The sequence below is a fragment of the Natator depressus genome, chromosome 11, assembly GCF_965152275.1.
Source record: "Natator depressus isolate rNatDep1 chromosome 11, rNatDep2.hap1, whole genome shotgun sequence".
NCBI lineage: Eukaryota > Metazoa > Chordata > Testudines > Cheloniidae > Natator > Natator depressus.
In genome coordinates this window covers 74,763,259-74,790,831 of record NC_134244.1, presented here as the reverse complement: position 1 = coordinate 74,790,831, position 27,573 = coordinate 74,763,259, and the positions used below count along the sequence as shown (strand labels likewise).

The 27,573-nt window shown below is 54.5% G+C and overlaps 1 non-coding gene and 1 pseudogene across 1 annotated transcript; both read right to left on the bottom strand.

Moving 5' to 3' along the window:
• The window catches only part of LOC141996305 (butyrophilin subfamily 1 member A1-like), a 183,880-nt pseudogene that overhangs the window by 143,668 nt on the left and 12,639 nt on the right, over positions 1-27,573 (bottom strand).
• TRNAS-CGA (transfer RNA serine (anticodon CGA)) lies at positions 8,405-8,486 on the bottom strand. The gene has a single exon. It is a non-coding gene; the product is annotated as a tRNA-Ser (tRNA).

Sequence of the window (27,573 nt, the reverse complement as noted above, 5' to 3'; positions counted from 1 at the left end):
TCTGTCCTAGTGAAGCTGTTGCCCTCTGGATAAATAATTAAAGCTGAATTGGAGCAGGGGGACTGGACTCTGGTCTCCCACCTTGTGGGTGGGTATGCTAACCACCCTCCGATAGCGTCAGTCTCATGCGTGTGTTTTCTTGTGCTCTCTCCCTCTCCTTCAAAGAGTGATCTGGGCCAGAGCCTGAGAGAGGGAACATAAACATGAGTAGGACCCGCTTGCCGGGGGGTTACAGCACTGACCAGCGTCCAGGCCTGTGTCTCCAGCGCAGCTTTAACTGGAGAGACAGAGAACGCCTCACATCAGCATAGCCCCATGGTTCGAGCACCCTCCTGAGTCACCAGCTGCCCGGGGGGGCTCTTACCATAACCCAGCTGTGGCTCTGAGGCCCCAGCCCCGTCTGGAACCAGGTCGGGGGAAGAGCCGTGCAGACAGCTGTGGGGAGCTTCAGACCCTCCACCTGCCCTGGGCCGGGGGATGGAGGATGGGGATATGGGCTGGGGGCTGTTCTCAGGCCCGCCCAGCCTGGGCACACGGGGGGTCTGTGGCTCCCCAGCCCTGCTCCGGCTTCCAGCTTGGCTGGGGGGCAGGGCCTTGAGGGAAAGAGGCGGGGCAGGGGTGGGGCCATGGAGGGAGCAGGAGCTCCTGGCAACTTACAAATGTAGATTTTTTGTTTTGTTCCAGAACTGCACTCAAAAGGAAAACAGTGTAAACGTTTAGCGCCTACAAGGCCACCGGACGTTGAGAAGAGGCGTTCGCATGGCACTTTTGCAGCCAGCATTGCATGGTAGTTATGTGCCAGGGATGCTAAACATTCATATGCCCCTGCATGCCTTTGCCACCATTCCAGAGGACATGCTTCCATGCTGATGACGCTCGTTAAAAAAAAGTAATGTGTGAATTAAATCGGTGACTCAGCTCCTTGGGGGAGAATTGTCTGTCTCCTGCTCTGTTTTACCTGCACTCTGCCACAGATTTCATCTCTTAGCCATCTCGAATGATGACCCAACACGTGGTGTTCGTTTTAAGAACACTTTCACTGCAGATCTGACAAAAGGAAAGAAGGACCAATGTGAGATTTCTAAAGATAGCCACAGGACTTGACCCAAGAATTAAGAGTCTGAAATTGGACTCCAAAATTTGAGCGGGATGAGGTGTGGCGCATGCTTTCAGAAGTCTGAAAAGAGCAACACGCCAATGTGGAAACGACAAGATCCAAACCACCGAACAAGAAAATCAACCTTCCGCTGGTGACATCTCAATCTGTCATCAACACGGACGCATGACCTCTGGAATGGTGGTTGAAACGCGAAGGGACGTATGATTCTTCAGCACATCTGGGCTGTCAATATGCTGCGATGCCAGCTACAACAGTGCCCTGTGAATGCCTGGTCTCCCTTTTAGGTGACACTGTAAACGAGAAGTGGGCAACATGAGCTCCTGCAAATGTCAACAAACCTGTTTGTCTGAGCGACTGGCTGAACAAGAAGTAGGACTGAGAGGGCTTGTGGCCTTTCAAGTTTTTCATCGTTTTATTTTTGAATGCAGTTATTCCACTTCTGTTACGTGTGAAAAATGCAGATTTTTCTTCCCCATAATTACACCACTTACTCCTAGACGACATTTGCTGACTGGCTTTAGCAAGAATCATTAAAAATGGGTCTTCACACAGTTAGCACTGACTGTCAGCCCCTGCCATGTCGTGATACCGTTCAAAGCCCCATACACTGGTTTGAGGAAGGTATTTTAGTGCTTGTAGGCCCGGAATGTATTCAGCTGATTTTTAGAGCCCGTTAGACTTTTGGTACGTTTTTCAAAAGCATCTGTTTAAAATAATGTAGGTCTGGGATCGGGCACCTGACAACACAGATGGGGGCCTAGTGGGTTGTCCAAAACAGGTTAGGCACCAGGGGCTAGCTCCACAAAAATATTGAGGTGGGCTTGGCTGCTACTTTCACTTTAGCTACCTAAATCTGACACTGAGATGCTGCCGATCCTCAACCCCCCCACAGCTACGGCCTAAATGTAAGGGGACTGTTGCCCCCTTACTAACAGTCAGAGGGGGTGTTTTGGTTGGCTAGCTCCCAGTCCTAAAAGGGGGAAGGGTCGATGGGAAACCAGGACCCTGAGACTGATAGTCCCAAGGAACAATGGGGAGAGGCCAACGCTCCAGGTCAGCCTGAATGACAGGGCGGGCAGGCTAATGAGGGAGTCAAGAGGCCAGGGGGGTCCCGTCCTCCGTGTGAGCTGGATTTGCCGGGGTCAGACAGACAGAGTGGGGCCGAGCTAAGGAGAAAGCAGGGGCCCGAGCTGAGCTGGGGAGCGGAGCTGTGCCGATCCAGGGGGACCAGTAAAGCAGCCCAGAGACAGCAGACCTGTCCTGGGAGCAACCAGAGCCAGAGGGGCCAGAGAAGCAGCCCAGGGATCTGGGGGCAGAGCAGGAACCGTGCAGAGACCGAGTGGTGGGGCTGGGGCGGGAGCCGTCTGGAGCTGGGTGCGGTGAGCAGCTGGGGAGAGCGAGGGGGACCCTGGGCAGCGGGCCCCGCACAGGGAGACGCCTCAGCCCAGAGGCTCTGCAGGCCAGGCTTGGATCGTAACCCGACAGGGCGGGGGCGACACCGGGCAGAAGGGTCCTGCCACTTAGCGCCTGAGAGCGTGTGGCCACCACCAGAGCGCGTGTCCAACCCGCAGCATCCCCGCAGCACGGCCAGGGCCAGAGAAGGGGCCTGGGACTTACAAGGAGCAGACTGTGAACTGCCCTGACGTTCCAGAGACGCTGTTTGTGATATTCCCTGCCACAGAGCGGGGTGATGTGTTTCCTTTCACCTTTCCCATTTTTCCTTATTCTTTTTTAAATTAATTGTTGATTAAATAACTTGCATTTGCTTTAAATTGTATGTACTGGTCAGTGGGTCAGGGAAGCGCCCAGTGCAGAGAGTACCCCAGAGTGGGGACACCCTAGCCCCTGTCCTAGGTGACCACCGCAGGGTTGGGGGTCGAGCCCCCCAGGACTCCTGGGCCCAGCCTTGTTGGGGTTACGAGGACTCTGCCAGACAGGAGAGTGGAAGGGGAGTCCTCGAGGGCAGGGAGCCCACTGGGTAAAGGCAGTGGGAGCGAGGACTTAGATCCTTTCGCTAGTCCACTTCACCGGGGTCGTGCAGAAGCCAGGAAATTTCCCCACAAGAGCGGGACTATTCCCCCGCTTACAGGAAGAAGGAGGTGCCTGAAAGTAGGACCCACAAAACCCAGCGTGCGAGGCATCTCCACACCGACGCTAACCAACAGGAAAGGCCAATGGGAGGGGTGTGCCCTGAGCCCCAGCCCTCTCTGGATCTCAGGTTACGAGGTCTGGCTTGGAGAGAGGTACCTCCCCTGGCTCCCTCCCGCCCAGCTTTCCCCCACCCCCTGCCCTGCCCTGCCCTGCCCCGGCCGTACCTGGTTCCAGCCCGGCCCTGCCGCGGGGTGGGACCAATACTGCTGCCAAGGCCATTCGGAGGGGGGTGCGGGCCCAGGGCAAACCCCCCTCTGCCCCAGACCCCGCCCCACTCCACCCCTTCCCCCAAGACGCTGCCTCCTTCTGCCCCTGAAGCAGCAAGATTAATCCCATACATTGGATTAATTGTGATTTATTTGCCAGATTTGAAAAGACACCAAAAGGACCTGAGTCTCCTCGCTGTCGATAGCCAACCAGCACTGAGACGCTGAGGGACGGGCGGCTGAGAGGTCTCACCAGAGGTCCCACAGGACGGCCCAGGTCACCATCAGAGCGGATCGCTCTCAGATCCAGACCCACCTCTTTGTGAGGACCTCCCGCGATGAGAGCAACCCCCCCCCCTTGCCCACCCTCCACACACACACCCCTCCTTGGTAGAGAGAGGGAAACAGGGAAAAAAGAAGCAAGAGAAGAGGAGAAAGGAGGGAGGAAAGAGGAAAAGGGAAACCAAAAAGGATAAACCCCAAGGTCCCCAATGTTTCCAAGCATCAAAGTGCTCGGTAGGAAATCAAATTCTGCCCCCTTAAGCCAGTGTTTTCTGTGCCGAGAATTCTGCCTGCAGCAGGTGCATCAGACCCAACAGGTTCCAAACCTCTCGGAGCCTCCGACCTTGTCCAAGGGAAGTTCGTTTAAGGGCACAACCAGGGGTAGGAAAGGAGAAAACTCCACACAGGCTCCTCCTCATGCTACGACGTGAATCCTAATTCTCTCCCCGTCCTCGAGAGGAGACCTGGCGAAGGAGACGTGCGGCTGCAAAGCCGGGGGGTCTCAGCGACTGCCCTGGCCCTGCACCTCAGCCCTGCCCCGCTGAAGTCGGGGTCTCTCTGTGAGGTCACCCCCTCCCCACCACCTTTGCCCAATGGGCTGAGGTCCTGCAAAAGGCCTTTGTGATGTCACTGCCCCCCCATCCCTCCCCTCCCAGCTGATGTCCTGCCCCTGCCCAGCCTCTGTGGAGCTTGGAGTTGTTGCCCCCGGATCTCCGCACTCAATGACTGGTGAGTCGGGGGATGGAGCCGGCTATAAATAAAATACCAGTTTTTCATAAATTAGTCGACTTAAGGCCAGAAGGGACCATTGGAGCATCTAATATGACGCCCTGCATCTCCCAGCCCTCCTGTGTATCACAAGAGCTGCTTTTTGATGAAAGCAGCTTCCCGAAAGGCATCTAGTCTTCACTGGAAGACATCAAGAGATGGAGAATCCATCACTTCTCTTGGCAGTTTGTTCCAGTGATGAGTCGCCCTCCCTCTTACAAATCTCTGCCTTGTTCTAAGGAGAATTTTTCTGATTTCTACTTCCAGACATTTGTTCTTGTTTTGCCTTTCTTTGCAAGACTAAAGAGCCCTTTAAATACTTGGTGTTTTCTCTCAGCGAAGGCACTTGCAGGCTGCCATCAGCTCACCTCTCCATCTTTTTAAAACCTAAACAGACTGAGTTTTTCAATCCCTCCTTATAAGTCTTCTCCATCCCTCAATGTGGCTCTTTTCTGCACCCTCTCCAGTTTTTTTAACATTATTTTTGAAATGTGGACACCAGAACGGGATGCGGTATTCCAGTGTCAGTCTCACCACTGCTGAATCACCTCCCTTTCCATCCTCTCTTTATTCATGGATGGCGTCACGGACTCACAGGACTTGTGCTCTCTCTCAGCCTCGTACAGTCCTTGGGAGGAACCCCCTTCAGTGTGACAGCCCTTCTCGGAGATCCACTCTCTCGAGGGTTAAGCCGTAGGCCCTTCCGCCTCCTGGAACCCCTCTTCTCTGAGCCTTGAGCATGCCTGTCTGCCGTGGGCCCCCTCAGGGAGTCCCCTCACTCTGGACCCCTGGGGCCTCTACTCCCAGAGGGAAGAACGCAACCCCGATCCCGAGACTGCCGTGACTCTCAGCCAGCGTAAAAGAGAGGGGTTTATTGAGCATCTGAACACAGCACAGGAAACTCTCAGGGCCTCAGGCCTAACCTCCCTCAGCACAGTCCATCTAGGTCTCTCCTGCACCTGTGTGGGCTCTGGCTGTTTTCTCTCCCCAGTCCAGAAGCCCCCTCCTTCCAGCTAAGCGTCCGATATCAGCTTCCCACAAGCCTGTGTCCTTTGTCTTCTGTCCCAGGTGAACAGGCTGCCTGGGTCTCCTCTATCTCAGCCTCTCCTCTCCTCCCTCTTTTCTTTCCCCCAGGCTGGAAGCAGTCACCGGGTCTTCTCTCCTCAGCCCATTGTCCTACTACTGGCCCGACCTGGCTGTGACTTCCAAGCTGGGCCTCCCGCTCACCAGTCGCTGGGGTATCCATTCTCCAGGCCTTTGCCTGAGGGCCCAACTGACAGGCGAGATCACCGCTGGTCCTCTGTAACAACAAACTACCTCTCCCACCAGTGCCACCTCGTTAAACAAACAGCACCCAGGGAAACTGAGTCCCACACGCGGCATGCAAACCATTGAAAAACCAAGAAAATCCCCCCGTCATCACCGATGGCTTTGGTCCTGTTCCCCACAGCATCGCACCGGGAGCGGATGTTGAGCGGCTTGCCCGGTATGACACCTAAATCCTTGACAGAGTCACGGCTTCCCGGAGTACAGTTCCCCCTCGGTGGCCTGCCTGCTCTGTCCTGCTGCCCGCTCCCACTGCGCCAAGAGGGGACCTGGTGACTGGAGCTGCTGTGGTTGTGTGAGAGCGCCGGGCTGAGAGACCAAACGGCACCTCCGTTCTGGAACAGAGAGGTCTGGCCGGTAGGCGCAGTCGCCCCCGGTTTGGGGCACAGAAGGGGCTGTGGCTGGCAGCAGCTTGAAGCCCGTCCCCCAGCTGCGCTAGGCACTGTTTGAATGAATGCAACGTCTGTGTTACATACGGGCTCCGGGTGCTCGGTCGGAAGCACTGAACTGCCTCAGAGTTCTCTGTTTGCAAGGTCGGTGCCAGGAGATTAGAGAGACAAGGCGGGGAGGGGATCTCTTTCATTCTCCAACTTCTGCTGGGGAGAGACCAGCCTTCGAGCTCCGCAGAGCTCGTCCTCAGGCCCTGGTCTCTCTCCCCAACAGAAGCGGATCCAATAAACTATATGACCTTCCCGGCCTGGTCTCTCGGTGTTTTCTGCTCCCACGGGCGTGGCTGGGAAGGGCCACAGGGCTCAGCAGGCTCAGGGAGAAACCTCAGCTCCACTGGAGACAGGAGGGGAACAAACCTCACAATCCGTGTGGTCACTGCAGGTCTGTGCATCTGCCCACTCCTCCCTCAGTGGCAGTCTGTGGGGGAGGTCTAGGGTGGCCAGAGGTCCCGATTTTAGAGGCACAGTCCCGATTTTTGGGTCTTTTTCTTATATAGTCTCCTATTACCTCCCACCCCCGTCCCGATTTTTCACACTTGCTGTCTGGTCACCCAGGGAGGTCTGGCAGCCCCCTCCCCAGCCACAGTCCGTGCGTGCCCAGCAGTCTGTGCATGTCACAGCAGCCTCCCGCTCACTCCCACTTGGAGCCCAGATCGGGGAGGGCTGGGCCTCTGGTTTGTTTGATCCCTGAAGGGTTTTCTGGGCACTAACTGGGACCCCAAGTTTCTCCTAATTTGAGGAAATCCCTGTGAAAACTCACCTTTTCCGGGGGTCTGTTTCACACCCTCCGCCAGAGTCGTTCCCCATTCTTTCTCCAGTTCAGCTGGCAGCAGGTCTCGTGCGAGGGGCGGGGAGAGCTGAGATTTCAGGCTGCCGTGTTATGGCGGGATTGCTGCGATTAACTGGCTGAACGTGCTAATTCTGAGGACGAAACAGGGAAAGGGGCAGAGATCGAGAGTCAGGGAGTGAAATGGAGAAAATACAGGAAGCATTTCTAGCAAGGGTGAAGTGCAATGACCAGAATCCAGAATATTCTCTGCACCCCTTGTCTAACTCTGGGCCCGATTCTCTTCCGCATTGACGGCCCTTTCCCTGTCTCCGGCCGCGTCTGGAGGGCTTTATGCCCTGTCCAGCCCCTTCACACTGCCAGGAAGGGAGAGGTGTTATGGAATCTTAGCCCAAAGAAGAACCAGGCCCTGTGTCACCTTCATCCTGGGTTTCAGATGACCCCGAGAAGTTGGGGGGCCACCGGCGCCTAGAGCATGGCCCTGCCACAGAGGCCCCGCCCCCGGTCATCCTCTTCCCCCGAGGCCCCGCCCACCCACTGTTCACTCCTCTGGCCCCCGAGGTCCCCCTACCTGCCCCTCGCTCCTCTCCGCCTCTTCCCCCAAGACTCCACTCACCCCCTGCTTGCTCCTCTCTGCCCCTTTCCCCTAAGGGGGGCTACCGGGGGGCCATGGGGCCAGGCACCCGTCCCTTTTCTCTGTCTTCAGTGAGCGGGGGGCCGTGGGGTCCTTGGGGAAGGAGGTGGAGCAGGACAGGAAGAGGCATGAGAAGACGGGGCCGCGGGGGAAAAGTCCGAGGGGGGGTGGGGTGCAGGTTTTGGGGGAAGAGGCGGAGGGGGGATGGGAAGAGGCAGAGCAAGAGCAGGGCATCGGGCTAAGAGGCAGAGGGGAGCGGGGTGCAGGCGGGGCCCCCACTTCTCTGGAGCTTCGCTTCTGGCCCTCGAAAGATGACCACGGGCCCACGGGCCTCCGGAGGGGAGACCCGCCCCACATCCCCAGCGTTTCCCCCCCGCATGGACGGCCTTTTGGGGGAGGCTCAGCCTCCCCTGGCCTCTGATACGGGCTGCCCGTGCTCAGCTCCTTCCACGCGCTGGAGAGGAGCAGCACCCAGGGGTGGGGCTGAGCCGGGGGGCGCTGGGTGAGGGGCAGAGGCCTTGGGAGCTGAGACCGCAGGGACACAGCGTGAGGCACCATCCCAGGCATCCCCATGAAAGGAGCAGAACAGGGTTTCCTTGGGGTGGGGAGTGTATGGAGAGCGTCCCAGGGTCGGTGGAGATGTATTGCCCTGGTGAGCAAGTGTGGCTAAAACACAGGCCTCGCTGTGAGCGGGATTTGAACCTGCGCAGGGAAACCCGATTGGATTTCGAGTCCAACGCCTTAACCGCTCGGCCCTCACAGCCGTGAGTGACGTGACCCCCTCAGGCCCGAGAAACTGGTAAATAATCACAGTGCCCAGGCCTGAAGTCCTCTGAAACACAGAATTCAAACAGGAAACCTGGCTCCCAAAGCGCAGGGGGATTTGGGGTTCTCGTTGCTTAGCCATGTGGTTAAACATCAAACCAACCCCTTCCTGTGGGGCCTGTAATTGTTTAAAGATAGGGACATGGAGACAGGGAGAGGTTCACTGACCTGCAACTGGACCGAGATCAACTCCTCTCAAACCAGCTCATTCCTCACCGGTTTCTGAATGGTCATCACGTCATACAGACGTTTGCTCACTCCTGCCCTGGGCAGAAGAGAACCCCAGTGCCCTGGAGGTGAGAGGCCCGGACTGTGTCCCCGGAGTCCCGGGGCATCGTCCCTGCCCTGAGGCTGTGGCTGCACTGGGGAGTTTCTGTTTTGGGTGGGCAGGGGCCAGTGAGGCTCAAGCCAGCTCCGACGTCGGGGTCTGGGGAGGGTATGCTACTTCCACCCCCTGACTCACCTCAGCAGGCCACCCGCCTGTCTGGACTTGGGGGGCCTACCACCAAAAATTATAACTCAAAGGTGGGGGGGCTCAGCTCAAAAAGTTTGAGGTGCACGGAGAGGGACAGCTAGGGGCTGTGTGTGGGCAGAGGGTAGCTCAGGGTGCAGGGAGACTCCTGGGGCTGTGCATGGGGGTGTGCAGGGGGGTAGCTCAGGGTGCAGTGAGGGGGGTAGCTAGGGGCTGTGTCTGGGCAGAGGGTAGCTCAGGGTGCAGGGAGGGGGGTAGCTAGGGGCTGTGTCTGGGCAGATGGTAGCTCAGGGTGCAGTGAGGGGGGTAGGTAGGGGCTGTGTCTGGGCAGAGGGTAGCTCAGGGTGCAGGGAGGAGGTAGCTAGGGGCTGTATCTGGGCAGAGGGTAGCTCAGGGTGCAGTGACGGGGGTAGCTAGGGGCTGTGTCTGGGCAGAGGGTAGCTCAGGGTGCAGTGAGGGGGGTAGCTAGCGTCTGTGTGCTCTCAGGGCTCCCCTGCGGTCCCTGTACCCTGAGGGCTCTGCCAGCCACAAAGCAGCCAGGTCCCCCCGCCCAGGCAGCTCTTACCAGCTGCATGAGCAAATGGGAGCAGCTTCAACCCCCTGCAGCAGCAGGAGATGAGGCAACGCTGCGGCTGCCTCCTCCCTGGCACCAGTCAGAGCAGCAGCTGTCCCACGCTGCCGGACTCTGACTTCCCACCTCCGACCTAGCCAGGGGGTGGAGAGAGGAGGTGGTGGAGGGGGGGTGTGGAGCTACCCCAGGACTGCCCTGCTCTTGCACTGTAGTTTGGGGGGGGGTGTAACACCCCTGTGTTCCCCCAACTCTGCCCATGGGCTCAGGGCTTCTGGCCCTTGGGGAGCACCGGGGCTCAGGGCTCCAGAATTCAGCCCTGTTGCTCCCGGCTTCAGCTCTGCGGGAGGTGCTCGGGTTCGGGCTTTGGATTTTAGCCACGGGGCCCTGCGGCCCCCCGAAAGGGTTCATGGACCCCCAGTGGGCCACGAACCCCCTGTTGAGAACCGCTGGTCTAGAAAACATGATCTACGAGGAAAGGTTGAAAGAACTGGGTTCGTTTAGTCTGGAGAAGAGAAGACTGAGAGGGGACATGAGAACAGTTTTCAAGTACATAAAAGGTTGTTACAAGGAGGAGGGAGAAAAATTGTTCTTGTGAATCTCTGAGGACAGGACAAGAAGCAATGGGCTGAAATTGCAGCAAGGGAGGTTAGGTTGGACGTTAGGAAAAACTTCCTGCCAGCATAGTTAAGCACTGGAACAAATTACCTAGGGAGGTTGTGGAATCTCTGTCATTGTAGGTTCTTAGCAGGATCGACAGTCACCGCTCAGGGATGGTCTAGATGAGGGGTAGTCAATTATTTTTTGTCAAGGTCCAAATTCTTCATTAATGTACAGTCAGCGGCCAGACTGCAGAGAAAATCATTTACAAAAATAATAATAATGACAATATATAAATAAAAAGTTTCTGGGGTCTGTTCAAAAGCATCTGGCAATCCGGATTTGGCCCGTGGTTCGCCTGTTGACAGCCCCTGGTCTAGATAATATAGGAGAATTATGGAGACCTCGGGAATGGAGGTTGTTCGTAACTTTGCCCAAGCCGTTATGGGCTGCTCCTCAGGGCGGAGTGCTCGGAACGGGGGCTCACACTCTGCAGCGGCTGCCCGGCAAGTTTCTGATTCTAGCCCCCTGACTGCAAGGGTGATGCGTGAGGCACCCGGGGGCGCTTTGGCACCAGTGGGTGCGCAGTGCAGGCTGGGGCCCTTTCAAACGCAGCCGCTCCTCCAGAGCGCGGCAGGCGGGCAGGAGTTCGGGCTCCAGCAGCTGACGCTCTCGGCCAGGTTCCAGCAGCATCTCAGGGAGCTTCTTTCCTGGACTGAGACTAAGGTTGCAGGCTTGTCCCCCTCCCAGCCAGAGGCGGGAAACGGCCCCTGTGGCTAGTGCAGACCCCAGCACTCCTTCTCGGGAGCTCACAGCTGTGCCTGTGAACCTCAGCGTCTTCACCTGTACGTGGCTGGCCTTCCGCGTGGCAAGTGGTGGGTGGGGTGGGGACAGGCAGCCCCGATGTGCCTAACTTGACGATGCAGTGCTGGCACAGCACGGTATTTGTTGGGTTTTTTTGTTTTTCGTCTCCGCTGCTGCCTGACTGCGTACTTCTGGGTCCACGTGGTGTCTGGTTGATGGGTCCGTCTGTAACTCTGGTGTTCGTATTTTTGAGGTTCTACTGTACTTAGTCCTGCCTTGAGTGCAGGGGACGGGACTAGGACGGTCCTTCCGGTTCTGTGATTCCATGGAAAGGACTAATGTGGGTTTTTTAATCTGACCTCCGGCATTACACCAACAATATGATTTTACCCAGTAATTCCCGGAGAATTCAAAGGATAAGAGAGAAGGATAAGGATAAGAGAATACAAAGGATCCACTGATCAAGTTCCAGATCTCAGCTGTATAGTGGTGTGCAGTGAGCCCCTGTGCAGCTGAGCTCCTTGGCAGTAGGAAGTATGCATCCCCTGTCAGTGCTCCTTAAATGCTACCCCACGCCTTTGCAGTCCAAGACTAGGTCTTTTAAGAAAGAATGCTCCACAGCCACCAAGAAGGGGCCAGGCTTTACCTGAGAGCTAGGTTCATACTGAAACCTGCCTCTGTCAGACATCTTTTACTTCCAAAATCTTCTACTGGACGATCTAGGCATATAAGCATCACTCCTGATCCCTTCCCAGAACCCCACCCCTGAATGCTACATGCACGTAAAGCAAATGTTGACAGATTATCTGTTTTGGTCAGGAGCCAGAAACATAGCTAATACTCTGACTCTGTGCAGCTCTCTCCAGAAAACCATGGCAAGAGAGTTTATTTGTAAATGGGAAGAAATAATTGCATTTTTAAAGTTCTTTGGGACAGTGATAAAAGTCATTTTAGACATGCAAAGTATTATGAACTTGGCATTCTCACACTTAGATGCTTCTGTAGGCTGTACTCATTGCACACACTGAGGGCTCCTGGCTGCCCTCCATTCCCCTCCCCTCCATGTGCCACCCTCCCATCCTCTCTATTTCACAGATTCCCTGCATCTGCTCACCCCTCTTTCATGTCACAGGCTCTGTCCCATGTTTCTTCATCTCCCCTAGGCTGGGGCTCTGTGTGCCCTCTGACCTTCCCCTACCACACAGAACTTCTGTATGCCTCCTCTCCCCAGGCCAGGGTCCCCTTTTCTCCCCACCATTATTTCTTTTCTTTCTGTCTGAGAGATAAGTCATTGGGGGTGTCACCATTTTAAAATTATTTTGGGAAGATGATTGTTCATCTTTGTAGTTGAGATTCCTCCAACATGGGAGTGACTGTTGAGTGTAGGACCTCTCTTCGTTCAGCCAGTTATTACTAGACAATGTTGCCTCCCCTAATTATCAAAGCTTTACTACTGGGTCACCTGTCTTTATTGGCAGTAACATTCTAATTAATATTTACTCCATTTAACTGTATGGTGATTGCCCAACCACTGTCTAACTCTTGCTTTGGTATAACTCGATTAAAGGGATGATCAACAATTTATTTCTGAATACTCCCTTGAGCTTGATCATGCAGTCCTTTTGGGAGAGGGATGCAGAGATCCAGCTTTATAAACCAGACTTCTCTGTCTTTTATTCCTGTAACACTAGAAATAATTTTGTTTTTTAAACAGGAGAATAAACCCTCCCTCATTCAGACTGGTCCTGAAGCAACCCTGCAGACCCACCTCCTTGTATTTGAGGCCGAGAAATCCAGAAAAGAAAACCGTGTTGTGTGTTTAGAAATGAGAAAGGAACTCTTCCCGAAGCCTACATACAAATGAACTTTTCAATTTGAGGAGACAGAATAAAAACTGGTCCCAGTTACCAGGGAAATCATGTCTTGTTTATACTAATCTGGAATATACATGGGGATGGGCACTACATAAAATCAAATTTTGCATACTACAAATCTGTAAAATGCAAAAGGTGTGTTTAATAGAATTTTCTATATCGTTTCATTAATTTTTTTGGCTAAAGAAAAAATATTAAAAATCATCAGTATTTTTTTCTGCCTTGGTTTCCTTTAAAGGACACGAAGCTTATTCTTCCAGCAGCACTTCACTTAACCCTTAAGTGCACTCTGACCTGAGAAACCAGCAGTTAGGAGGTACAATGGCAAAGGTTTTGACAGCATGGAAGTGAGTTTAAATCAGCATTTCTCGCATGCGGCTACCAGGGGCTTTTTGTGCAGGCCTAACAGCCTCCTGGGCAGCGGTGGAGAGGCCAAAGCATCAGCCTCTCCCCTTCCCTCCCTGTTGCTCCTGCATGAGCCACCATGCCCCGCCTCTGGAGACAGGTGGGGCACAATGCTGCAGGAGCCAGGTGAGTTCTTGACTCACCTGTGGGGTGGGCAGGGCACCTTGGGGCTTGGGCTTCAGCCCTGGGTGAGAACCTGGCCGCAGGGTTTCAGCTGCACGGCTTGAGCCCCGGGCTCCGACCCAGGCTCTGGCCACGTGTCCTTGGCCCTGGGTGCTAACCCCTGGCTGTGCAGCAACAAGTGCTGGCTCCGGGCTCTGGCACCGACCCCCAGCCCTAACCCCGCTCCCTAACCCCAGCCCCAGCCCCAGCCCCAGGGTGGTGGGTGTTGATCCACAGCTCCAGCTGCGCAGCAGCAGCCACCAACCCTGGGCTCCAGCGCTCACTCTGGACCCTGGGGGTGCTGCCTCCCAGCTCCAGCCATATGGCAGCAGGGCTCACCATTCTCCCCGACGCCTCCCCTAACCCCCATTTATCGCCCCCAGCCCCCACTGCCTTCCCTGGTTCCACCTCTATCCCCCCCCATTGCCCCAGACCCCTGCTGCCTCCCTCTCCAAACCCGGGGCTTGCTGAGAAAAGCGAAAGAAAGAAACATGCAAGTATCACTTTTCACAGCACGCTTACTAGCTGCCTGGGAGGCTGTGAAAAGTGATACTTGTATGTTTGTTAATATCACTTTTCACAAACTCCCAGCTAGCTACTAAGGGTGCTGCGAAAAGCAATATTCAACATACAAATATAATTTTTCACATTATTTTTGAGTCTGAAAAAACCCTACATAAATAAATTACAATGATTTGGACACGTGTATGTGCATATTTATTTGTTTTTCCTACAGTTAAGTATTTTAGGGAAAAGTGTCAGTGCGGCTGTCACGGAGTGTGGGGGAGTCCAGGCCCTGCACCCCTCTTCCTGGGATTCACTGAGACTCTCAGCCAGCCAGTAAAACCGAAGGTTTATTGGACAACAGGAACACAGTCCAAAACAGAGCTTGTGGGGACACCCAGGACCCCTCAGTGAAGTCCTTCTGGGGGAGCAGGGAGCTTAGACCCCAGCCCTGGGGTTCCCTGTGTTCCTCCACCCAGCCCCAAACTGAAACTAAACCCACCGAGCAGGTTCCCTGCTGCAGCCTCCCACCACATTCCTGGGCAGAGGTGTTACCTCCCCCTCCCCCTCCTGGCTCAGGTGACAGGCTCTCAGGTCTCCCGTCCCCAGGGCACATTCCCAGGTCAACACTCCCCCCTCCCTGCTGCGTCACATCGTCACATCTCTCCCCCCTTCGAGACTGAACTGAGCGGGGTCACTGTGACCAGTGACCTGGGGAAGTTCGGGGCCCCCTCTCCGGGACAGCGCATCCGCTATCAGGTTGGCACTTCCCTTCACGTGGACCACGTCCATGTCGTAATCCTGCAGGAGCAGGCTCCACCTCAGGAGCTTGGCGTTGGCTCCTTTCATCTGGTGCAGCCAGGTCAGGGGAGAGTGGTCGGTGTAGACGGTGAAGTGTCGCCCGAAGAGATAGGGCTCTAGTTTCTTGAGGGCCCACACCATGGCCAGGCACTCCTTCTCGATGGCCGCGTAGTGTTGCTCCCGGGGTAGCAACTTCTTGCTCAGGTACACGATGGGGTGTCTCTCCCCCTTTTCATCCTCCTGCATTAACACCGCCCCCAGTCCCGTGTCGGAGGCGTCGGTGAACACCACAAAGGGCTTGTCAAAGTCTGGGTTTGCTAGAACTGGGCCACTGACCAGAGCCTCCTTCAGCGCTCGGAAAGCCTCCTGGCACTGCTCGGTCCAGACCACCTTGTCTGGCTTCCCCTTCTTGCATAGCTCAGTGATGGGGGTGGCTATGGCGCTAAAGTGGGGCACAAATCTTCGGTAGTATCCTGCCATCCCAATAAAGGCTTGGACTTGCTTTTTGGTGTGGGGAGCGGGCCAGTCTCTGATCACCTCCACCTTGGCCGGTTCCGGCTTTAGGCGGCCGCTCCCCACCCGATGGCCCAGGTAAGATACTTCAGCCATCCCCACCTTGCACTTCTCCGCTTTGACAGTCAGCCCAGCCCCCTGGAGTCGGTCCAGCACTTGTCTAACCTGGGACACGTGGTCCTCCCAGGTCTGGCTAAAGACACAGATGTCGTCAATATACGCCACGGCAAAACTCTCCATCCCCCTCAGGAGCTGGTCCACCAGGCGCTGGAAGGTGGCCGGCGCTCCCTTGAGGCCGAAAGGCAGGGTCAGAAACTCATAGAGCCCCAGAGGGGTGATAAAGGCCGATTTCAGCCGGGCATCTGCATCCAGCGGCACTTGCCAGTAGCCCTTTGTAAGGTCCATGGTGGTAAGGTACCGAGCTCCTCCCAGCTTGTCTAGGAGCTCGTCCGGCCTGGGCATGGGGTAGGCATCCGATACAGTGATGGCATTGAGCTTCCGATAGTCCACACAGAACCGGACTGACCCATCCTTTTTGGGGACCAGCACCACCGGCGAGGCCCAAGGGCTGGCCGATGGCTGGATCACCCCCAAAGCCAGCATGTCCCGGACCTCTCTTTCCAGGTCCTGAGCAGTTTTCCCTGTGACTCGGAAGGGGGAGCATCTTATCGGCGGGTGCGACCCTGTCTGCACCCGGTGGACAGTCAGATTAGTGCGTCCAGGCTGGTTGGAAAACAGCTGTCGGTACGGATGCAGCACCCCCCTGACCTCGGCTTGCTGGGCAGGGGTGAGCTGATCCGAGAGGGGGATTGTTTCCAGGGGGGAACCAGCTCTGGTCCCAGGGAATAGATCTACTAAAGGGTCATCTCCCTGCTCCTCCCACTGACCACACACAGCTAACACCACATTCCCCCTGGCATAATATGGCTTCATCATATTCACATGGTACACCCGGCGGTGGTGGGCCCGGTTCGACAGCTCCACCACATAGTTTACCTCATTGAGCTGCTTGACGACCTTGAACGGGCCCTCCCAGGCGGCCTGTAGTTTGTTCTTTCTCACGGGGATGAGAACCATCACCTGATCCCCGGTGGCGTAGGCACGGGCCCGCGCCGTGCGGTCATACCAGACCTTCTGCTTCCTCTGGGCTCTGGCCAGATTCTCCCTGGCCAGGCCCATGAGTTCAGCCAGTCTCTCTCGGAAGGTCAGGACATACTCCACCACTGACTCTCCATCGGGAGTGGCCTTCCCCTCCCACTCGTCTCTCATCAGGTCCAGGGGGCCCCTCACCCTCCTTCCATATAACAGTTCGAAAGGCGAAAATCCGGTAGACTCCTGGGGCACCTCCCTGTACGCGAACAGCAGGTGAGGTAAGTACTTGTCCCAATCCTGCGGGTGCTGGTTCATAAAGGTTTTCAGCATCATCTTTAGCGTCCCGTTAAACCTCTCCACCAGCCCATTGGACTGGGGGTGATACGCTGAGGCCCAGTCATGCCGGACCCCACATTTCTCCCACAAGCACCGGAGCAGGGCCGACATGAAGTTGGAGCCTTGGTCTGTCAAGACTTCCCTGGGGAACCCCACTCGGCTGAAAATGGTCAGGAGCGCATCTGCCACGGTGTCTGCTTCAATGGAAGCTAAGGGCACTGCCTCGGGGTAGCGGGTGGCGAAATCTACCACCACCAGAATGTATTTCTTCCCCGACCGGGTCGTCTTGCTGAGAGGCCCCACGATGTCCATGGCCACCTTCTGGAAAGGCTCCTCTATGATGGGCAAAGGTCTCAACGCCGCTTTCCCCTTGTCCCGGGCCTTCCCCACCCTCTGACAGGGGTCACAGGATCGGCAATACTGCCGGACGGTGGTAAAGACCCCGGGCCAGTAAAAGTTCTGTAGCAACCTCTGCCGGGTGCGCCGGATTCCCTGGTGCCCTGCGAGGGGGATGTCATGGGCCAGGGACAGGAGCTTGCGGCGGTACTTCTGGGGGACCACCAGCTGCCTCCTGATCCCACAGGACTCCCCTTCCCCTGGGGGAGCCCATTCTCGGTACAGGAACCCCTTCTCCCACAGGAACCTCTCCTGGCAGCCTCTCCTCATGGTCCGTCCCTCACTGAGGTCGGCCAGGTCCCTGAGCTTCTGCAAGGAGGGATCTTTCCTCAACTCGGCCTGGAACTCAGCGGCTGGGGAAGGGATGGGGCCCGGTTCCCCCTCCGTGGCCAGGTCTGAGGCTGCAGCCTCTCTGAGCCGTGCCCCTCGGCGCTCCCTCCCCACCCGAGTAGGGTCTCGCGCCTCCAGTGTGGTACCCTCCCCAGGGTCAGGTCGCAGTGCCCCTCGCCGGCTCTGGCTACGGGTCACAACCAGGGCGGTCTGGGGGTCGCTTGGCCAGTCCTCTAGGTCTCCCCCCATCAAAACTTCAGTGGGCAAATGGTGGTGTACCCCCACATCCTTGGGGCCCTCCTTGGTCCCCCATTTCAGGTGTACCCTTGCCACGGGCACCTTAAATGGGGTCCCGCCCACCCCCGTCAGGGTCAGGTAGGTGTTGGGCACCACCCGATCTGGGGCCACCACCTCGGGCCGGGCCAGCATCACCTCCGCGCCCGTATCCCAGTATCCATTGACCTTCCTCCCATCCACCTCCAGGGGAACAAGGCACTCTCTCCGGAGGGACAGCCCCGCACCCACCCTGTAAACCGAGCACCCTGAGTCCAGAGCCTCCAGCCCTCTGGCGGGGCTGGCTGGGGGTACTCTTCCCTCCTGAGCAGGTGGCAAACTGGTAGCCCCCCTTTCCTGGGTCGCCTGCCCCTCGTCCAGCTGAGTCCCTACCCAGTTAACCCTGGGTAGGTTGGGTCTGCTCAGTTTGTCCCTGAGCCCGGGGCACTGGGCCCGTACGTGGCCTCTCTGGCCACAGTGATAGCAGCTCAGGTCACGTTGGTCCCCTCGAACGGGTCGGAGGGGCCCGACACCAGGCGTTCCCCTTTGGAGGGGGTTCTCCCTATTTCCCCGCTGGGAGGCCCCATGGTGACTCTCTCTCTGCATCGGGGGGGGCCTGTTCTTTTGGGACTCCTCCCGGCTACCCCCTGACCGACTGTTCACAAACTCGTCGGCCAGCTGCCCTGCATGCTGGGGGTTCGCGAGCTTTTTGTCCACCAGCCACAGCCTCAGGTCGGAAGGGCACTGTTCATACAGGTGCTCCAGTACAAACAGGTCAAGCAGGTCCTCTTTAGTTTGGGCCCCCGCTGTCCACTTGCGGGCATATCCCTGCATCCTGTTGACCAGTTGTAGGTAGGTGACCTCAGGCGTTTTACGCTGACTCCGGAACCTTCTCCGGTACATCTCGGGGGTCAGCCCAAACTCACGGAGCAGGGCCTGTTTGAACAGTTCATAGTCCCCTGCCTCTGCCCCTGTCATCCGGCTGTAGACCTCCACGGCTTTGGGGTCCAGTAAGGGGGTGAGGAACTGGAGCCTGTCTGCAGGGTCAACCCTGTGCAGCTCGCAGGCATTCTCAAAGGCCGTCAGGAAGCTATCCATGTCCTCCCCCTCCTTCCGCTGGGCCAGGAAGCACTTATCAAAGCTCCTTGCAGTCTTGGGTCCCCCCTCACTCACCGCAGCCGGGGCCCCACTGCTCCTCAGCCTGGCCAGCTCCAGTTCATGCTGTCTTTGTTTCTCCTTCTCCTGCTGCTCATGTTGACGTTCCCTCTCCTTCTCCTGACGCTCCCTCTCCTTCTCCTCCTGCTCATGCTGACGCTCCCTCTCCTTCTCCTGACGCTCCCTCTCCTTCTCCTGACGCTCCCTCTCCTTCTCCTCCTGCTCATGTTGACGTTGTTTCTCCTCATGTTGACGTTGTTTTTCATGATCCTCCAGCTCCCTCATTTTCCTCTCCCTCTCCCATTCCAGCCGCATCCGCTCCAGGGATGGGGAGCTCCGCTGGGAGGATCCCCTGCTGGCTGCTGGGGTCAGGGGACCCTCGGTATTCGTTGGGCTTCCCACAACCCCTCCCCCAGGCATAGGTAGGAAGGGTCTCGGGGTGTCCTGGGCAGCAGTCTGACCCCTCCCAGCCTGGTCAGGCCCCAGGGCCCACGCTGCGTCCGCCGGGCGGCTTCCCTCAGGGACAGGGATCGGGTCATCCAAGCGATCCCTCTCCTCCAGCTGGGCAATCAGCTGTTTCTTGGTGGACCTCCCGACGCGCAGCCCCCTCTGCCTGCACAGCTCCACCAGGTCGCTCTTAAGGCGTTTAGCGTACATCTCCCGGCTGGCCACTCGCAGGCCGGGCAGCTGTCCACGGTTTCCAGGAAAAGCCCCTAGTGTGCCAGTCCTTCTTGAGGTCACCACCTCTTTGCCAGGGTCGAGCTGCAGACTCCTCCGCCCCTGGGACCGCTCGCTGCAATCCCCCGGGGGACCCTGTTACTGCAAAAGTCCTTCTCTCTGGTGACACACTCCCAGGGGTTAACCGCCCCCTGAAACCGTCTCTCTCTGAATCTTCAGCACGCCTGGTCCCCGTCAATCCCCCTTCGTTTTACTGTTCCCCAGTCACTTACTGCAGGAAGCGCCGTTCACGGGGTGCAGTAGATCCCACCGCTGTCACCAGTTGTCACGGAGTGTGGGGGAGTCCAGGCCCTGCACCCCTCTTCCTGGGATTCACTGAGACTCTCAGCCAGCCAGTAAAACCGAAGGTTTATTGGACAACAGGAACACAGTCCAAAACAGAGCTTGTGGGGACACCCAGGACCCCTCAGTGAAGTCCTTCTGGGGGAGCAGGGAGCTTAGACCCCAGCCCTGGGGTTCCCTGTGTTCCTCCACCCAGCCCCAAACTGAAACTAAACCCACCGAGCAGGTTCCCTGCTGCAGCCTCCATCCACATTCCTGGGCAGAGGTGTTACCTCCCCCTCCCCCTCCTGGCTCAGGTGACAGGCTCTCAGGTCTCCCGTCCCCAGGGCACATTCCCAGGTCAACACTCCCCCCTCCCTGCTGCGTCACATCGTCACAGCGGCCACCAGCAAGAATTGGTGGTCACAGTCTGAGGCCACCAAAAAATGTGTTCTGAGAACCCCTGGTTTAAATGTACTAATAGGCAAAATCCAAACCAGCCACGTCTGCCTGAACCTTTTCAGGCAGGACTTCAGGTATCACCCAAAAGATCTTATTTTTCTTTCGTTCCATGTATGCATTTGCTCAGATTTTACTTCTCCATTAAAAATGGAACCAATTCCCAGCTGCCTGTCAAGTGAGAGCCGGCTGAGTTTCCATGGTTCTCCCTGCACCCTTATGGGTCTGGTGCCAAGGGAGCACCACATAGGCCTGCAGTGAATCTCAAGTGCCTCTAACTTGCCTAGCTCTTCTCAGCCATTTCTCTTGCTGTGAGCTGCCCTCCTTTTGAGCCCCACCAACTTCCTCACATGCAGGAACAGCAGCAGATTGCCATCTTGGAGCAACAGCTGAGGAAGGCGACTTTTCTGTCAGCACTAGAGTGGTCTATTGTATTGTGCTCTTCTTAAATAAGCAGGATACTGTGATCGTCCAGTGAGCGTGTCTCAGCTTTGTTACGTCAAGCGCTTTAAAAGGGGTGATGTGCTGCAGCGTGGGCTGAGAAAGATCTCATGTGCTCCCTATCATCAATTCTGAGATTTGCACTGATTGGCATTAAGGCTTTTGGGGTGATGGTTCTATGACTCAAACTCAGTGGCTTTGTTTGGTCTACCAGAGTCTGAGGTTGGTGATCTTCGGGGATGGTACAAGCCTTACCTAAGACATTTAAGCGAGTTACAATGTGGATGGAAGACGATAGAACGAATGATGTGCGAGTTCCTCCAAGTAACAGGGATAGCCGTCTGCCTCTGAACATAGCTCAATGTTTATTGTGCTTATCACGCTGGAATATGAATGGCTGCTATGGGTGGCTGATAATCTATGAACACCATGTAGTAATTCCTGGATTTTTAAATTATTGTTTTAGCTGGACGCATGTATAATGTTTGATCAAATACTGTTCAGGGAGAAAGGTATAAAAACATCCAAGTATTTGCTATGTTTAGAGTGGTCATGTTCTGTGGGATACCTTCTGGAAGAACAGTAGTGTGGTTAAGTAAATCGTGTCACATTCTGTGCTGCACCCCTGCACCGAAAAAAGGATTTTCTGCTGCTTACACTATTTGCAGCTTCATTGGGTGAAAATAAAGAAGCAACAGTGGCCAGGTCTGAGTGCCCCTCCTCTAACAAAAATCTTGAAATAGTTCACTGCAAAATTAAAAAACAACTGTGGCTTGTCTTAAGTAATGGTAAGGTGACGTTTAGAAGGAAGCCTACAGGTGCATCCTCACCTGTTCGTTGATCCAGCACAACTTCCTATACATTAGACTCTTACGGCAGTCAGTAACGCTCTCTCTACCTCCACAATAGAGCTCTTTAGAAAACGGGAGTTTGTATTCAGTTTGTATGAATGCTGTAATCTGGAAGGCCCAGATCCACAAAGGTATTTTGGTTCTTGACTTCCATTGGATTTCAGTGGAATTTAGAAGCCTAAATTTTACCTTTGTGGATCGGGGCCTAAGTAATTGCAGTTTGACAAACATGAAAGATGAATAATTTGTGCAAAATAAGAAGTAATTAACAAATGAGGACAATCAGAATCCTTGTCTGAGGACTCCTAAAGCCTCAAAATACGTTCTTATGAAATAATTCACATCCACTATCATTTCTTTGCCTGTAGTAAAGATATTGTCCTTTTTAGTTGGCACACTGTTCTGATCGTTGTCTGTACAGTAATCTTTTGAGTCATTCAGTTCAGTTAGATGTTATCAGTCACCTGGAGTTTCTTCCTCAGAAGCTGTTATGGCTTTCAAGGCTCTTCTCTTCCTTAATCTTTCTGCATTTGTGATTGTCATAGGATGCAATGGGAAAAATCCAGAAAGACCTGAAAGAAAGACTATTTATGTTTATAGCTGGAGTTGCAATATGACTGTTCTAGACTCACAGATTCAAAGGCTAGAAGGGAGCGCTGTGATTATCTCGTCTGACATCCTATATAACACATGCTATAGATCTTCCCCAAAATAATTCTTAGCATAGATATTTCAGAAAAACATCCAATCTCAAGTTAAATTGTCAGTGATGGAGAATTCACGACAACCCTGGGTCAACTGTTCCAATAGTTAATGAGACTTTTAAGAAGTGAGAGTAATTGTCTCTCTCACCAACCCTCTAGTGGCTTGAAGTGCCTTTTACTGCTGTCTCGGCCAGCTCAGTGTCTCCATAAATGAGACCCGTTCCCATTTCCTCAAAAAGAACAGGAGTACTTGTGACACCTTAGAGACTAACAAATGATAGCTCATCTTAATTAGCCTCTTACAGTTTGTATGGCAACTCCCACCTTTTCATGATTCTCTGTATGTGTATAGATCTTCTTACTATATGTTCCATTCTATTCATCTGATGAAGTGAGCTGTAGCCCACGAAAGCTTATGCTCAAATGAATTTGTTAGTCTCTAAGGTGCCACAAGTCCTCCCGTTCTTTTTCCGGAGACAGACTAACAAGGCTGCTACTCTGAAACATCCCATTTCCTGTGGCCAAAAGAAGGGTGATTGCATATATACATATTCTCAAGAATTCATGCAAAGAAATGAAGAAAGAGTCTTTGGTACTCCAAGTATGCGGAGGATCACCAAGGAAAACCTGTTGTCTTTTAAGAGAAATAAGCAAATAGTTCAGATTGAAAAACACATTGAGTTACCTAGAAGTTTTTCAACCGGTTTTGTGACATGTGCTCCACAACCAATCCAGTGTTTGATTCTCTCGATGTTCAAGCCAACAAGCTTTTCATTGTGGCTATTTGGGAGTGGGTCATAGCAGCCCACTTGCTCCAAATACTTGCTGTCCCGTGCTCGCTTGTTATATGCGGCCACTATACGGAAGAAGGGTCTGTTGGCACAACCACCAAGAGCCAATCGGATAGCTACGTGTCCTCCATGATAATTTTTCATAAGGTGATGAGCTGAAGGGAAGATCAACAGGTGTCACAATAGATTTGATTATAAACAGATGTGTATAGACGTCGAGCCAAAAAATTCCAAAGGCCTTAGAGAAAAGCTTGGTTTCATTTAAAAATCAATAAAACTGCTGTAACCTTCCCTTACACAGCAACAATAGATTATTCTTCATGATGGAATCGAAGTCTGTACCTTGCCAGGAGATTGAGGTCTTAAAGCAATTTATTTACAATAAAGATGACAGATTTGCTCTACCAACCCTTAAGAGAGTTCAGCGGTGAAGGCTGCACATTCTCCACTAACTGTGATTGATTTAGAGGGATGCAGAACCTGGGGTCTGCCAGTACAACATGGTGTGCACGCAACCCCTAACAAGCCCTGTCTGCACTTACCAAGGTGCACCATGATGACCCTTGAAAGCACCTGAAAGAGGAAAAAGACCATGAATGAATCCCCTGCCACTCCCAAACACAGAACAAGGGGCTAGCCCACTGCAGCTGTGCCGCTGTAAATGCTATAGGGTAGACATAGCCTTAACTGACAGAGATGAGACCCTGAAAGTTATACACCGGACCCTCGCTAGAACACGCGTCTAGATAACACAAATTCTGATAGAACGTGGTTGCGGATCCCAAATTTAGTAACGGTCATTAACTTTCATTGTAACGCGGTCCCCGCTGTAACGCAGTACCCGCTAAAATGCGGGATTTGGCATGGATCCCAAATCCCACATTCTCGTGAGGGTCCGGTGTAGTTTGAAAATCCTGAGGGAAACATGGGAGTTTAGTTGCAAGCCCTGCCCTGGCCCCTGTAGATTCTGTCTCTCATGACCCATTTGCCATGGCCATCCTGGGAATGGAAGTTTCAAAGCACCTGCCCCCACTCCCACGTTTATGCTTTGGGGTTTAGGTAACTTTCAACCTCTTAGGAGCACAGGCAAAATGAAAAGAATTTTTTTTTTCCCTGGTAGCCCTGCTAGGCATCAGCCTCACTGCCGCACCCTGCTTGCTTTTCTGTTTCAATAGCTTTGTTGCTAGGGCAATGCCAACAAGTGCCACATGAGTACATAAAATCACTTGTCATTTTAAGGTAAGAATTAGTTTCCCCATTACATTGGTGTTCTGAGGATTTGGTATTATTTTATATATGTACGTTAAGGCTGTCAATCACAGTTATCTCACACGATTAACTCAAAAAAATCAATCGCGATTAATCACACTTATAACAATAGAAGACCAATTGAAATTTATTAAATTTTTTTGATACATTTTCAATACTGATTTCAATTACAACACAGAATACAAAGTGCAGAGTGCTCACTTTATATTATTATTTTTTATTACAAATATATGCCCTGTAAAAATGATAAAACGCAAGTAGTAGTATTTTTCAATTCACCTCATACAAGTACTGAAGTGCAAACTCTTTATTGTGAAAGTGTAACAAATGCAGCTGGTTTTTTTTTTTTGGTTGCATAACTGCACTCAAAAACAAAACAGTTTAAAACTTTAGCGCCTACCAGTCCACTCAGTCCTACTTCTTATTCTGCCAATCGCTAAGACAAAAGTTTGTTTACAACTGACGGGAGATACTGTTGCCTGCTTCTTATTTACAATGTCACCTGAAAGTGAGAACAGGCGTTCGCATGGCACTTTTGTACCCAGCGTTGCAAGATATGCCAGATATGCTAAACATTCGTATGCCCCTTCATGCTTCGGCCACCATTCCAGAGGACATACTTCCATGCTGATGATGCTCGTTAAAAAAAATAATACATCAATTAAATTTGTGACTGTACTCCTTGGGGGGAGAATTGTAGGTCTCCTGCTCTATTTTACCTGCATTCTGCATATGTTTCATGTTATTGCAGTCTTGGATGATGACCCAGCACATATTCGTTTTAAGAACACTTTCACAGCAGATTTGACAAAACGCAAAGAAAGTACCAATGTGAGATTTCTAAAAACAGCGACAGTGCTCGGCCCAAGGTTTAAGAATCTGAAGTGCCATCCAAAGTCTGAGAGGGACGAGATGTGGAGCACGCTTTTAGAAGTCTTAAAAGAGCAACACTCCGATGCGGAAACTACAGAACCCAAACCACCAAAAGAGAAAATCAGCCTTCTGCTGGAGGCATCCGACTCAGATGATGAAAATGAACACGTGTCATCGGTCCGCACTGCTTTGGATCTTTATCGAGCAGAACCCGTCATCAGCACGGAGGCATATCCTCTGGAATGGTGGTTGAAGCATGAAGGGACATATGAATCTTTAGCGCACCTGGCATGTAAATAACTTGCAACACTAGCTACAGCAGTGCCATGCGAACTCCTGCTCTCACTTTCAGGTGACCTTGTAAACAAGAAGCGGCAGCATTATCTCCTGGAAATTGTAACTACCCTTGCTTGTCTGAGCGATTGGCTGACCAAGAAGTAGGACTGAGGGGACTTGTGGGCTCTAAAATTTTACACTGTTTTATTTTTGAATGTAGGGTTGCTGTTTTTTTACATAATTCTACATTTGTAAGTTCAACTTTTATGGGAAAGAGATTGCACTACAGTACGGGTATGAGGTGAGCTGAAAAACACAATTTTTTTGTTTTTACAGCGCAAATATTTGTAATCAAAAATAAATATAAAGTGAGGACTGTACACTTTGTATCGTGTTGTAATTGAAATTAATATATTTGAAGATGTAAGCATGCCACATATTTAAAGTAAATGGTATTCTAGAGTTGTACAACCGCACGACTAATGGTGATTTTTTTTAATCGCTTGACAGCCCCAGTGTGTGTGTGTGTGTGTGTGTACACACACTATGAAATTTACTGGATTGGGTTGCAGGAATTGTTATTCTTGGCTATTAACTAGTTCAGGGAATCCTCAAATCTTGCGCTAATTGCCCGCGGTTTAAGAAATAGCCGCGAACTCCCGGTTCACAGGACGCGTGTGTGTGTGTGGGGGGGGGGTCTCTGTCTCAGGGTCTCTGTGTCTGTGTGTGTGAGGGGGTCTCTGTGGGGGGGTCTCTGTCTCAGGGTCTCTGTGGGTGTGGGGGGTCTCTGTGGGGGGGGTCTCTGTCTCTCTGTCTCGTGTGTGTGGGGGGGTCTCTGTCTCAGGGTCTCTGTGTGGGGGGGTCTGTCTCGTGGGGGGGGTCTCTGTGGGTGTGGGTGTGTGCGGGGGGGGTCTCTGTGGGGGGGTCTCTGTGGGTGTGGGGGGTCTCTCTGTGGGTCTTTGGGTGTGGGCGGGGGGGGGGTCGGGAATTCAAAGCCGCTGGTTTTATGCTGCGGCCCCCCCGCCGGGCTCCCTGGCTCCGCCCCCCCGCAGCCCCCCCCGCGAGCGCCGGCCGCGGAGCGGACTCGCCTGGGTGGCCGCAGGCCCTGGGGTGCCGGGGGGACTTCCGGTCGCTGCCCCCGGGGGCTGTGAACGCGCGGACCGGGGCCCGGACCCCCCGGCCCGGGCCCGCCGGAGGCCGCGCGACGCCCGCGGGCGGGGGGGCGCGGCAGGTCTCGCGGGGCGGGCGGGCTGCCGGGGCGGGCGGGCCCGTCCGTCGGGGCCCCGGGTCTCCCGCTCCGCCGGGCTGGGCCGGGAAAAGCCTCGGGCGTCGGGCCGCCCTGACGCCGGCCGGGCCCGTCCCGGGCGGGGCCGCGGCTCCCCGGCTCCCGGGCTCCCGGCCGGGGTCCCCTGCGCACCCCGCGGCGCGGCCTGAGGCGGCCGGGCCGGGGCCGGCCCGGGAGGCGATGCCGCGCCCCCGCCCGGGCCGCTGGCGCCCGCCGAGACGGGGCAGGGCGGCCCGCCCCAGGGAGCCGGCCGGGGCCCAGCCGCGGGCAGAGCCGGGTGGGTCGGAGGGGCGGGCTGCTGGCGGCGGGGAGCCGGCCCGGCTCGGGGGACAGCGGGCTCCGGGGCTGGCCCAGCCGGACCTGCCCGTCCCCGTGGTCACTGGGCCCTGGCCGCGCCCTGCTCCGGACAGGCCGGGACCGGGGGAGCCGGTTACTTCTTATTCCGGTCCCGATTTCTTGGTCGGGGCAGCTTGTTCGGGGCAGCGTCAAGGTCCAGACTTCAGAGAAAACAATAAACACCAATAACAATCTTGATCAGAATAAAACAATAAAAAGATCTCAGGATCTGCTGGAAAGCAGCTGGTGGCCCAGATTTGGCCCACGGTCTGCCCGTTGACTGCCCGTGTAATAACCCCCCCTGCTCTCACAATGCTGGTTGAGAGTCACTCCAGGGGAAGGAAGTGGGGGTACATGGCTCCCTGGGGGCCTACAAGTCTCCCTTGGGTGTCCCACTCAGGTGGACTTGCTGACGTGAAGCAGGGGTGCTGAAGGCTCTGGGATTCAGAGTCAGGA